Genomic DNA, 12,786 nt, shown 5'->3' with positions numbered 1-12,786 from the left:
CCATTGTAAAAATCCAGGCCCTACTTTATGTGTTTTAGAGCTCCTTTACGTGCCTGTACACACACACACACACACACACACACACACACACACACACACACACACACACACACACACACACACACACACACACACACACACACACACACACAAACATTTATGGGGTAGGAGTTGAGGTAAATGTTACCAGCTGCAGCACAGCAAGCAAGTGGCTTCAACTCTGCCTGAACCCGACCATTATGTGACCAACTCCTCAACTTAATTCACGACCGTCCCTCAGCCACCACACCTCCTATATCACTATGCCCCCACCACACTGCACACGTACATGGACACATATACGAACGCCAGTTTCTCTTCCCAGTGTCACCAGCAGCAGCAGCATCACTCACCTCAGGATGGTGGGGGAGCACTTCCAAGGTCTGCTGACCACACCGCATCACCTTGGTGCGGAGCAGCGTACTGAACGAGCAGGCTGCATCTGATTGGCTGTCGCTCCGCCTCCTGTCCGAGGTCCCATTCATTATGTTGTGATGTCACAGAGGCTCATTTTACCTGTACGTCAACGTACGCAACAACACGTTACACAAGCACTAAGCATTAGTGACTGCTTCATTCTTTATTTTTTTATTTGACTCCCAAAACACAAAGTTGTCACTCCTCTTCCTGTGGTTCACGCAAAAACAACAATAACAACAAAAGGGCATTTAAAACAGCACTAATAGAAATGAAATGGTAAACTAAGCCAAATGTAAAGATCAGAAAATAAGTGTAATAAATGGCAGATAAGAGACGCACAATGAACAAAAAACAGAGACATAAAAGCACCTTTATTTGATCATTTAGTTTTAGTTTTTATTTAATTTTAGTCTTCTACAGATCCTAAAGGGTCAATGGCAGCCTACCACGTGGTAAAACCATTTAAAAAATGGATTAATAATTGATTAAACTGCACACACCATGTCACTTTCATGACAACGGTTCGCTTGCGAGATGCTCACAATGGAAAAATTCTTAAATCAAAGTGACAGCAATCCCGAAACATCCAAACTAGAGAAATACGATGATAACTTTATTGAGTACATTGGCTTTATTGAGAGGAGCAACAGGAGAACACGATGTTTCATCTGTCTTTGGTTGGTGTTGAATGAAGCCAAAGCACCATTTGACAACTCAACACTCCCAGTATTTCTAGTAAATCCACAATCTCCATCCAGCTGAAGGGTGAAGAATACACCTGCCAGAAAAAGTAAATGATTAACCTCGCATCGGTTTCAGGAGGGAAAAAAAATCTCACAAGGCATCTTATTTAGTGGCTCAGAAAAAGCACGACGCTGCACACAGTTGGAGAAAAACCTCACACCAGCAGCTGCAGTTGATTCATGTGAGTCATCACTGTGAACTCTGAAGACCGATCACAGGGCACATATGGAAAATGACACGAGAGTCTACCTGTCATCTATTAACCCCAAGAAGTGAGAAACTGTGTGGTGATGAACAGGCTTGCCATTAATAATGGGAAAAATGTCATAATTTACTCATTTCAGTCAACACGTTGTCATTGCAAATGGAAAGAAAGAGCTAAAATCGTCGAGTGCAAATGTTTGAAACATTTTTTCGTGATTGTAGCGCTCAAAAATTCTTTATTTTAATGTGACTTTTCTCAGAAATTGCGATGCATTTTGCAAAGGTTTATATGATTTTTTTTGGGGTTTTTTTGCGAGAATTGCTCAAAATTACAAGTCGAGGAAAATATATGCGACTTTTATTACAAAAGATGTATAATGCACAGGTAACATTGTCTATAAAATTAAAAGCTTTAAATGCTTTTTAGATAATATTAATTCAACACACACACACAAAAACAAAGTGCAATCTCTTACAACAGGAATGGTGTAATTTAACACGTACTGTATGATTACACTGACAGAGGGTCGTGTCAAATGGTAGCATAATTCTTATGATAAGATCACATTTCCCATAAACCCCAGTCAACCATCATGTGGCTTGTTTCGATGATGAGAGGAGAGGTTTAAGAATCTTGCTGACTGTAAATAAGGAGTCATTATTGTTGATGAAGCAAGGTTTTATTTGGAAAGGCTGACCTGGTCGTGCAATGTCTTCAGCAGAGCTTCTATTGAGACCCTTCGTTGCGATGAAATGGTGGGAATTTTCCGAAAATTGATGGAATTGCAAATACCTATTTCGATCAAAAGATTGCGATCCTGGGGAGATTGATTAATGTGGTGGCAGAGTTGAACACATTTACACGGACTGTGAAGAGATGTTTGAATCAGTTACAGTCTGCACTTCACGTGTTGAAGATTGTGGAGATTGGTTATGACATTAACGTGCCGTTTCTGTCCTGTCGACTGTGGATGTGAAAGAGGCCAGTGGACCAAACTCCAGGAAGTGCATTTCTTCCTGGAGTTTGGTCCACTGGCCTCTTTCACATCCACAGTAGATTTAATAAAAATCTGAAACACACAATCACCTACAAGCAGAATTACAGTCAGGAAACATGTTATACTATAGCAAAAAAATGCTCAGGGTGGTCGGTGGCTCACCAGCAGCCCTTTCAAGACAGATTGTTTAGTCTTTGGCAGCGCATGGTTGGTTGCTGGACTCTGCTATAGACAAGATTGGGCACAAAAACAATACCTTTAGTGGTAATTTGTTGATTCTCACCCTATCATTTAATAACACTTTGAAGATTCTCTTTACAGCTCTGCAATCAGTTTATTCTCAGTGCTGCATGTAAATTGTTTTCATTTCAATATGGTTCCAGCTTTCACTTGCATGTATCCCTGCTTTCTTTCTTTATCTCACTTTGGCTCTTATGTTGCCACTTCTTTTACCCCTGCTGTGCAGATGTTCGGCTTGCTCAGTGAAACATATGACTAAGTAGATTTTGAGAGCTTTCACATGATGTGTAGAGAAGACGCAGCCTCAGGCTTTAGTCAAACTGCTGATTTTCATATTCTGTTGTGGACTGGGATGAAGCTCGGTTCCTACCTTCACCAATGTGTTTCTGCCAAGCTGGGAAGTGGAAAGAAGCCGTCCGTGCATCGGCCTCAGCTCAGGAGGAGGGAGTGTCTTTGGTTGAATCAGCTTTTCCTCTCTAAACTCCCTCCCCTCTCATTTTCTCGCCCTCGTTCACAGCAAGTCTGTTAGTCCTGTGAGATCCCAGTCGTAGTAAACAGGCAGTGACAATCGCATGTTCTCTGTAGAGGAAAAGGGGCCAGAATTTAAATATTGATTTGATGCAATGTGAGACAAAGATTCCGGTTCCTCTTTGAGAGGCTTTTTATAGCTGTTGTTTGTGTATTTTTAGGTATTGCCCAGCAAATCAGACTTTACCCAAAGAGAAAGCTTTGCTTTTGTTAAAAATCACCGTGTCTATGTGCTCCTGTGTATCAATATCATGTCCTGTTAGACTCAGCTGCCCACTCAGGTATCCATCAGGTGAGCGACTGCGACTTTCCTGAAGATCGAGGCTGCTGTTGATGTTCATTGAACTGATGAAGGCTGACTAATGGAAGAGACAGTGACAGACTGGTGACACTGCTGCTAGATTTATACTGCCTTTCCCTTTCCAACCATGTGAAGAGGGAAAAAAGTCAAATGCATGTAGGTGCAGCAGTTAGTTAACATGATCACCACCTCAATGTCAGCTACAAAGAAAATTGTACCTATCGTAATTGTATAATTTGGCCTGTTCAGCTACGTTGTCGAACATTATTGATGGAAATGAAAGTCGTGGATCTATAGTCGGTGGATCTGACTCGATCTGATTGGAAACCTGACAATACTGCGTCCCGCCCACCGATAGTGGAAACCTGACTGCACAACAGACCTGTCAATCAAACAGGCACGCCCTCAAAAAGATGGCTTTTTGAGGCTTATTTTATAATTAACGATGGGATTATTTTCAGATGGGCCGCCAGAAAAGTATTAAGGAGCGACTGTAGCTAGCAAAACCATGATAAGTTGTGGAAATTTTTTTATTGAGTTTGAATTTCATGAGAATTTGGGAGTCTATGGAGCCGGAAGCTTTTTGGAGCCAACCTCTTGCGGCATCTGCCTCGTTTTTCAAACCAGGAAGCTTCATCCATTTTTGTAAACAGTCTATGGTAGAGACGCCTTTTATTTACACTTGAATCATGCATTGGAGGGTGTATGCCTTCATGCCATCATGGGGACTTTTCTCTCCATGAAGTTTAATGATATTTATGTGATACTACAGTAAAGACACACAGTTGAGACACATGCATTATGTGTTAACTGAAAACCGTTTTTCTCTTACACGTTGGTGACAGGTCTCCACTGAAGGCCTTGTGGAGAGTACGTGTTAGCCCAACACAATCTCTTTCCCTATTTCACGAGGCTAAAAATAACAGCCTCTCCACTCTAGACTTCGACAGAGAAACGAAGGAAAGGAGAACACAGCGAGGGTGGAGGGAGAAGGTGGGGATGACGGGATGAGAGTGAGAAAACAACAATCAAAGCAAGAGAAAGGGGAGAGGAGATGGACAGAGGTAGGGCAGGGGTGCCGGGAGGAAAAGAAAACAAGCCATTAATAATTTATCTGCGGGACACTTCTAGTTCGACCTTTAGATCTGGTCAGTGGTGCTCAGCAGAGAACAAAGTGTTATGCTGAATGTTGGGTAGTGTTGGGAAACTCTTTTTCACATGATCTGACTGGTTTGTGCAGACTGGAAGTTTGTGTCCGCAGTGACACATGGTCAGTGGGCGTTTCAGGTGCAAAAAATCTCCGCAATTAAAAAAATAAAATAAATAAATAAAGGTACCAGTGAGAAGTAGAAATATGATCTGGAAGACCAATTTATGTAAAAGATTCACGAGTTTAAAGCTGCTAGATGCTGCACAGCATTGTACTCTGAGGATTTTATAACGCTTGGGACTAATTGATACAAAAAAAAATCATGTCTCCCTCATCACATTACAAAGTATATATGTATGTATATTATGAAGGAATGTATGTCTACATTTATGTCAAATGCAGAATGTTTCTGAGTAACGTATGCTTGCAAACTGTTTAATTTAACATTTTTGTCTCTGTACTCTGCTCTGTAGGGAGGGATTGGCTTCTACAGACGGTTCTATCAGACGCTTTATATTCGATCTGGTTCCAAGTATGTAAAATTAATTCAATATTTCTCTTTCATTTCTCTCTTTAGCCTCTCTGACACTACAGGCGTCTGCAAAGAAACAATACAACTCGTGTATATAAATACGTGCTATCTCAGCCATACAGCTGTTAACAAGACTCAAGATACCACACCGCCTTAAACATGTTGATACAGAAAAATCTGACAACCCAAAACTGGTGAAACACCATATTTGGTGATCATCAGATCATGTGACCTGCAGTTTTGGGTTCGTTGGTTAGGTTTAGGTGTGAGGAGTGTAATTGTTTGGGTAAGAATATTAAAGCACTTTAAAAAAAAAAAAATCAGCCAGCCCACCAAACACAAGAAATGACTCAAATCACTTGATGCATAACTTTCCACCTGCGTATGTAGGAAGTAGCAGCGTTTAAAATACAGAATATAATGGCAAAGCTGCTAAAATAAACATCAAGGTCAAGAAATGCTGTAACCTTCCTTATTGAATTACCCACGGGGAGTCAAGGCTGATTTAGTTTGTTTACTTCTCGAAAAAGGTCACAAGATTTGGGCACGACAAATCAGGGGAGGACACGTCGTGACTAATAAGACCCTGTCAGGAGGAGAATGTGGATATCTGCCACGTCGTTTCCAAACTACAATGACATCAGAGTTTTCAAACTAAAACGGTGCAAGGAGCTTTTTCAAAAGTCTGTTTTAAGGGTTCTAAAAATGCTATAGTGCTAAACATAAACGCAAAGAAAAGTTACACATTTTAAACATTTTTGGAGGATAGAGCCTCAGCGGGTTTCAAATGAATCTGCAACACCGTCCCTCCACACTGCCCACACCTTTCTGAGATTGGTATTTGTGCTGCGCTGCCTTTTAGAATTTCAGTCACTCACTTTACGCAGTGGTGAGAAAGTCAGCAGGATTTGGACTTTTCTCTCAAGCTCAGTTTTTACACCCACCACACATCCACGGATGAAACTTTCACAAACTGCTTTATTTCAAGCATACCAACCCTTTAATTCAGAGCTCCGTCATTCAGCGCTTTTAGTCTGTTAAAACATACCAAGAAGGAATGAACTTTAAGTGGTTGTGAAACAGGAAACGGTGGGTTTGTATCTATCAGATGAAGACTCTTGAAGACATTGTGCTGTTTCAGGCAAATGGTTTGTTGCAGGAACTTCAGTTTATAATCCTGCCTGATGTTATGGTGGACCTTGAGTGCAGCTATTTCACAGAACAGTTTGGCTGGATGCCAAAATAGTTTGTTGGTGAACCAGGAAACTGCTTATAAAGCTCACAGGCTGACTAGGCCGTGTTTTTCATGACTGATTTCACTCTTTGCATTGTTGCCTGCTGTCCTCGGACACTTTCGGTGTCTTTTGGACACCTTGTTACTAAAAAAAACAACCCAAAAAACCCCAAATAAATTCAGATCTGACCAGTGAGGACTAATTTGTGACTGTTCTGCATTTAACCTTTGTCCCGACACACTTCAGCTGCACAAAAGAATTGAAATATAGCCGGAGGAGTTACAGAGGGGTTGGGCAACTTGTTGCTGCAAACTCTGTTTGTCATAGAGTTTGTATCTACCAACAAAACAAACTGAGGTCTTGGATAAGGGTTAGGGACACATGGACGCTGATATCTCCACAAGGTTTCTCGCAGGTTCATTTTGCTTTTACTGGACAAAAGACAGTGAGACAGAAGGAGGGCGGATGAGTGAGAGAGGGAAATGTTTTTGGTTTTAGTGCCACAGGGGGAGGGGTTGGGGATATAAAGCAGCAGAAGAATGGGCAGTGCAGTTGACATTGTTAAATTCAAAGTGTTTTTCAAACAGTCCATTTAGCGTGTAACCTTAAACCCCGGGGTAACACTGAGGCCTCGCTCCCTCAGGCAAGGTGTTACACACTGTTTTACTTACTGCACTCAGTTTAGAGAGCCCTGTGTTTATCCTGAAATGTTTCAACCCTTTGGGACTGTTTGGAAGATTCTTGGCTGTGTTTTTCTCTGACAGTGTTTAATGCAGAAGTAATAATTAATGTAGGAAAGCAGTAAATTGATCAGGTCAATATTTCAACTGTATGGCTTTAAAACAGTTTGCTGATGCTCACAAAAAAAAGAACAACATGTGCTTAAAAAAAGCCCTCTCACACTTTTATAGTCTGTACTATGAACCTTATTGAATATGACCATAAAAATAACACACTGCTGCTCTGTCTGACCCAAGAACTAATTAAAAATGGTCAAATGGAAAAAAGAGAGGGAGTTGAAGGATTGATAGAAAGATGGCTGAAGCACCAGTGGAGGGAAGGAGTAGTGTGAAGAGATGCAAGGTGACCAGTATGTCTACTTACTTGAGGCACTAAAGGTGTTTTAAATGGCTCCAGTGAGCAGAGTATTTTTGTTTGTTTCATTGAAGTTCTGTTGAACACCCTGAAAATATTGTTACTGAAGTATCCTCAACACCCACAAAACCTTAACCTGCAAAACATTTTTTAAATTCAGCCCTTTGTTCTTCACTTACTCAATATTGACCTAGAAGTGTTTTGTGTTAGTGACATTGAGAAGTGCTACTCTTAAAAAAAAAAAAAGAAGATTGAATGTTTTTCTGTCTCCTTAAACCCAGGAAGAAATCTAACATCTTCCGTTGTAGCATCGCTGAACGAATTAGTCCATCGATTCATTTGTCGATCAAGTGAGAGGAAAATGCCAAACATGATCTGAGTTCAGCTTCATTTCTTCGTTGAATTGTTGTAAATTGAATATATTTGACAGCACCTTGAACTCCGATAAGTATTTTCAATATTATCACAAGAAAGAGTAAATTTGAGAAGCCATCTGAGTAGGAAGAGAAATCTTGACATATTTCCTTGATAAAACAGTTTTCTGTCACTAGATTAATAAAGCAGTCATTTACAGCCCCTTTGTGCAAATTCATCACACTTAAAATATCTCATAGTCTCAAGTAAATCCAGGTCAATCAGACCTGCGGTTGTATTTTCTTCACTTTCCGTGATTTCACCTTCAAATCTTTTACTGAATGTCACAACTTATTCCCTCAGAACAACCCGGTGCTCCATCAAAGCCAAGTTAAAGACATCAGGATCCTTTCCAGTCACACCCGCTGTACAGCCCATGAAACAGGTGTCCATTACAGCGAGATCAAATTGTATGAAATATTTAAACACTCAGAAACCTAAATTATTGACTTCAAGGATACAGCTTGACAAATTATAGGCCTTTAGTGTCGAAGAAAACCAAAAAGTTCCCACCTTTTCTATCTCTCTGCGTCAAAGTCACTGGCTCCTACTGACAACCTAATTGGTAAAAAAAAATAGGTCAGAAATACAGATTTTATGATTTTATTCATTTATTTTTTTAAAATCCTGCATAAAATCCTAAAACAAGTAAATAGTTAATTTGTTTTTAGCTGTAGTTTTGGTGCTGTACTGAGTTTTTATGGCATCAGGGTGATGGGATTACCTGGAAAAAAAAACAAAAAAACTTCAGTGCCAATCAGAGTGAAGGAAATCTGTCTGTCGTGCAACAGTGTGGCTCATTTATGCTGTTTTAATAGTTTTTTATTCACCAACGGAGCTTTTTCACACAGAGGAATAAGATATATTAGGTCTTGGCCATCTACACTTTTTACTATAAGAAAAGTATAGAAAAACACCAGACTTGTCCTTCAAGTAACGGACACATTTTTATTTTGTGGGTGGAGAGCAGGATGGGCAAACAGCAGTCTGTGAGGAGAGACTCAGCTACAGGTGGAGGGAGACTGTTCATCTCGTCATGTCTGGTCTGTCTCCGCTTCATCTGCACACGTTGGAGAGATTCACAGCCTGCTGCTCTCACGGACGTGTGCGCTCTCGTGAGCGTGCGCCTTATTATCGCAGTCAGGTGGATGGAGGAGCCGGGTGGAGGCAATTGTGGCTGTTGATGTGCGGAGAATAAAACAACGGGGAGCTTCATCAGTGACCGTGGCTGTTAATTAATCAAACACACTCGGGACGAAGCAGCCGTAGAAAAACACACGTAGAAAAAAACACACACTCCGCACACACACACATATATATATATATATATATATATACATACACACACACACATCTGGCCTGGTCTCCTTACAAGAGGCTTGAAGCCATTCTACTTACCATTGCCAGTCACTCTCTGCTTGCTCTATTTGCAGAGCCTCCCCTCCCCTCTCTGATGCTATGATCTAACTGCAGCCTCCTCCCCCTTCATAGATACACTCTCCATGCTCACATGCCTGCACACACACACACACACACACACACACCACTCATCATACTAGCAGCGTGTGGGCGTGTCGCCGCTGTTGGTCTGTGAGTATTTATACTGTGTATATGTTGTTTTGATCAAGTAAGGTTAACATTGACTGTAGACTCGTCAGGGCTGCAGTGTGCATTGTTCACAAAGGAGGAAAAGCTGTTTCGACCCACATGCTGTCTGTCAGGGTGGGGGGAGACTTGGGGAGGGTGGGGATTTGGGGAGGGGGTCTGTTTCGGAAAGCAGAGGAAAAATGCAAAAACAAGAAACAATAAAGCCCCCTGTTATTTTCTCACTATCCTCTTAGATCAATACCAACCCTGATGTTTTTTGTCCTCTTGTGATCAAGGACTTTCAAATAAACAACATGGAGGGAGGAACATGGAACATAGAGAACAAGGTGGGAATGAATATAAAAAAATATATGTATAAAGTGGTAAAAAACAATAGTTGGTGGATGAGCAGAGGTGAGTTTCAGATCTTTGCAGTCAGATTGTCAGAGTGGGTCAAAGTTCCCCCAGCAGCCGGAGACGCGCTCTGATTGGCTGCGGAAAGGTGAAATTAAAACCACGGTAAACTTTTGACCTCGCAGGAACCGGGGAGAGGAACGCCCATCGCCTGTAACGAGAGCGAGCTTCCTTCTCCTCCTCCTCCTCCTCCTCAACACTGCTCTCCCTAACGCCCCCCCCTCCCCTCTCCACCTCCCCTTCTCTCCCTCACTCACTTTCTATCCAACTCGTCCCTTCCTCCTCCTTTCATTCCCGTTACAGTCTGTCATTCGCTCTTGTTTTGCTGTCTTTCAGTCCAAACCATCTCTCCTTTTCAATCCACCCCTCACCCCCACCCCCCTCCTCCTTCTCCACCTCCTCTATCTCCACCTCTCCTTCACTGTCTCTTTTTTTTTCTTTTTTCCCCCAGATGAATTTGTGCCTTGCTGCATATAGCTTGATGAGAGGAAGGGAGGGAGGGAGGGAGCAGGAAAGAGCTGGGGGAAGGGTATAGAGAGGGAGGAGACAGCCAGAGAGGGGGGATGGGAGCAGGAGACAGAGGTAGGGAAAGCAGCAGTAGAAGAAGAGGAGGACGTGGGGAGCGAAGGGCAGGAGGAATGCGGGCTTCTTGGCTGTGTGCTGCACAAACTGCTCCCTGTTAGAGAAGAAGGAAATCTAAAGAGGAGTGAATGTATAAATAGACATGTAACTGTGGTTCTGACTAAGATCTGCTGAGCAGCAGGGCGGGGAGAGCCCATTTTTACTGCTAATGGTTTCTCTCATTACACATCAAACGGCTGGGGTGTGTGTGTGTTTGTTTGTGTGTGTGTGTGTGTGTGTGTGTGTGTGTGTGTGTGTGTGTGTTGTGTGCAGCGGGCCGATTTTTAAATGATTTCATAAGCCAACTAAAAGAGCAGCCCACTCGCTCCCTGCTTTGATGCTGCTGCCTGTGTGCACGTAGACACACAGGCTTGCAGCTGCATTCAGTCATTAGCTGTTTCGTAACTACACAGTGTGGCGGAGGAGCGTCTAGTGTTTTAATTGTTGCTACTGTTCACAAGTAGACGGACAGACCAGTAAGAATGCACAAGTTGATTTTAGTCTCTCGAGCTCCACGTGCACCAACAGAGCACTGTCGGGTTTTCAGATTTTAATACGATTGAAGTAATTTGGTTTGGTCCGGATTAGGCTCCCCGATGAGTTGAAGGGTTACAACCGGGTAAGGTGTGGAGGAGACGAAAGCCTGAGCCGGTCGTCCAGGATGAGAGGAATCAGGGGAGATTTTTCTTCTTCTTTTTTTTTTTTTCTCTGTCTTTGCTTTTCCTGCCAGTAAAAAAAACACAAAAAAAACGGTGAGCTAAGAGAGGAGGCTGTGGATGTTATTGAGTTAACCAGACAGAGCCGGAGCGAGGGGGAGGGAGAACAGTGGGAGCTGAGAGACTGACTGGATAGACGAGTGGACGAGGGCTGCGCTGTGGTGCTCTGCCCTCTCCTGATGCACACTGGGCACCATATGGTCTTATGATATATGGCTGGTGCACATGTTAAGTTTGTCCTGCCTTCCCTAAATCTTCTATTCTGCTTTCTCCTCTCCTTTTCATCGCCCCCTCGCCCCCCACGTCTTGCCAGCCAATTACTTCGCCCAAGAGACATCCCATTAGATAAAAAGCACACACAAACAAACACGCGCACACTCACTATGCATCCCATTAGGTAAGGAGCCCCCCACTGACATGCACTTCAAGATAAGAGACACCTCCAACAAACATTTGGCTCTACACACACAAAAACACACAGTTAGGTAAGGGCCCCATCCCCCTCTAATGGGAGAGAAGATTGATACCAACAGAAAAGAAAGATTTCTCAAGATGTCGCTCTGCCCCTGCTTAGCTCCTTCCACTTGAAATATTTAAAGCAACCAAGGTATGTTTTTTCTCCCCTATTGTGTTATCATGGAATTGTTGATTTTCTTTGATGCCAGTGCAACTTCCCCGAGCGCACACAAACAGCAGCAGCAGCGGAGCACAGAGGCAAATGAGTGGATCCCCGAACGTGCAGTTGATGTGTACTGACAGTGATGCGCATGGAAGTGAATGCAAGTTGATTTGTGATTGGGCAGCATTGCGTGTAAGGAGGGATTGCTTTCTCCTGCGCGCTGTCGTGTGGTGTCGAGGTGTGTCGGCTGCTCTGTGACCGATTGTGTGTTTGTTTGTGGGTGGTTATGCATGTTGCCATGCAGCTACCCTGCCTCTCCGGCATGTGCTTTTGTCTGTGGGAGTGATGGATGGCAGGCAGGCAGCTAATGTGATTTTAGATGCTCAACCAGGAGCGTGTGCGCGGTGCATGTGTGCGTGCGTGTCCCATCCACGTGTGTGCCGCCGAATCTGCAGTGTATGTTTGTGTACCTGCCTCCCCTCCTCTCCTCTTTCTCTCTTCTTCTTCCACCCCTCCCACCCGCTCTCATTTTTTTTTTTCCGTATGCTGTGCAGTTTTTGGACTGAGCAAATAAATAGAGGGAGGAGGGTGTTTATGTGGTGAATCTGCTCCCTCGCTGTCACCACGGAGAGCGAGGCGAGGAGGAAGGTAGAGGTGGAGGAGAAGATGGTGTTCTCTCACTAACACCACACTAATGGTTATTGTGAGCCAATTATGTCCCAGCGCCACTAAAGAAAGTCTCGCAACTTATTCGCTTACACACCCACACTTCACTCGGCATCACACACATGCATCAGCAAAAACAAATGTTCTTTCACCAAAAGAGTTTGAGTTGTATCTGCATGCAATTACCTTGTGACAAAAATACCTTCAAAGTGACATACCGTTCTTTTAAGCCCTTTTCTTTTTTCTTATTGAACTCCCTCAAG

General features: G+C 42.9%; 1 protein-coding gene across 2 annotated transcripts in view; it reads left to right on the top strand.

Annotated features, from left to right (window-relative positions):
- Positions 1-12,786, top strand: part of LOC138635523 (nuclear receptor coactivator 3-like) — a 61,793-nt gene that overhangs the window by 10,893 nt on the left and 38,114 nt on the right. The window contains exon 2 of one of the 2 annotated variants that reach the window (XM_069723046.1): positions 5,098-5,156. The exons of the other annotated variant lie outside the window; for it this stretch is intronic. The gene's annotated coding sequence lies outside the window, so the exon portion shown is untranslated. The remainder of the gene's footprint in view (positions 1-5,097; positions 5,157-12,786) is intronic. 2 annotated transcript variants of the gene reach the window in all.

This window comes from Brachyistius frenatus, unplaced genomic scaffold (genome assembly GCF_029030835.1).
Source record: "Brachyistius frenatus isolate BFR_SWC_R1_liver_20210118 unplaced genomic scaffold, ASM2903083v1 Contig_6, whole genome shotgun sequence".
NCBI classification, from domain to species: domain Eukaryota; kingdom Metazoa; phylum Chordata; class Actinopteri; family Embiotocidae; genus Brachyistius; species Brachyistius frenatus.
The sequence above is the reverse complement of the archived record's forward strand: the minus strand, read 5'-3'. Positions and strand labels throughout refer to the sequence as shown.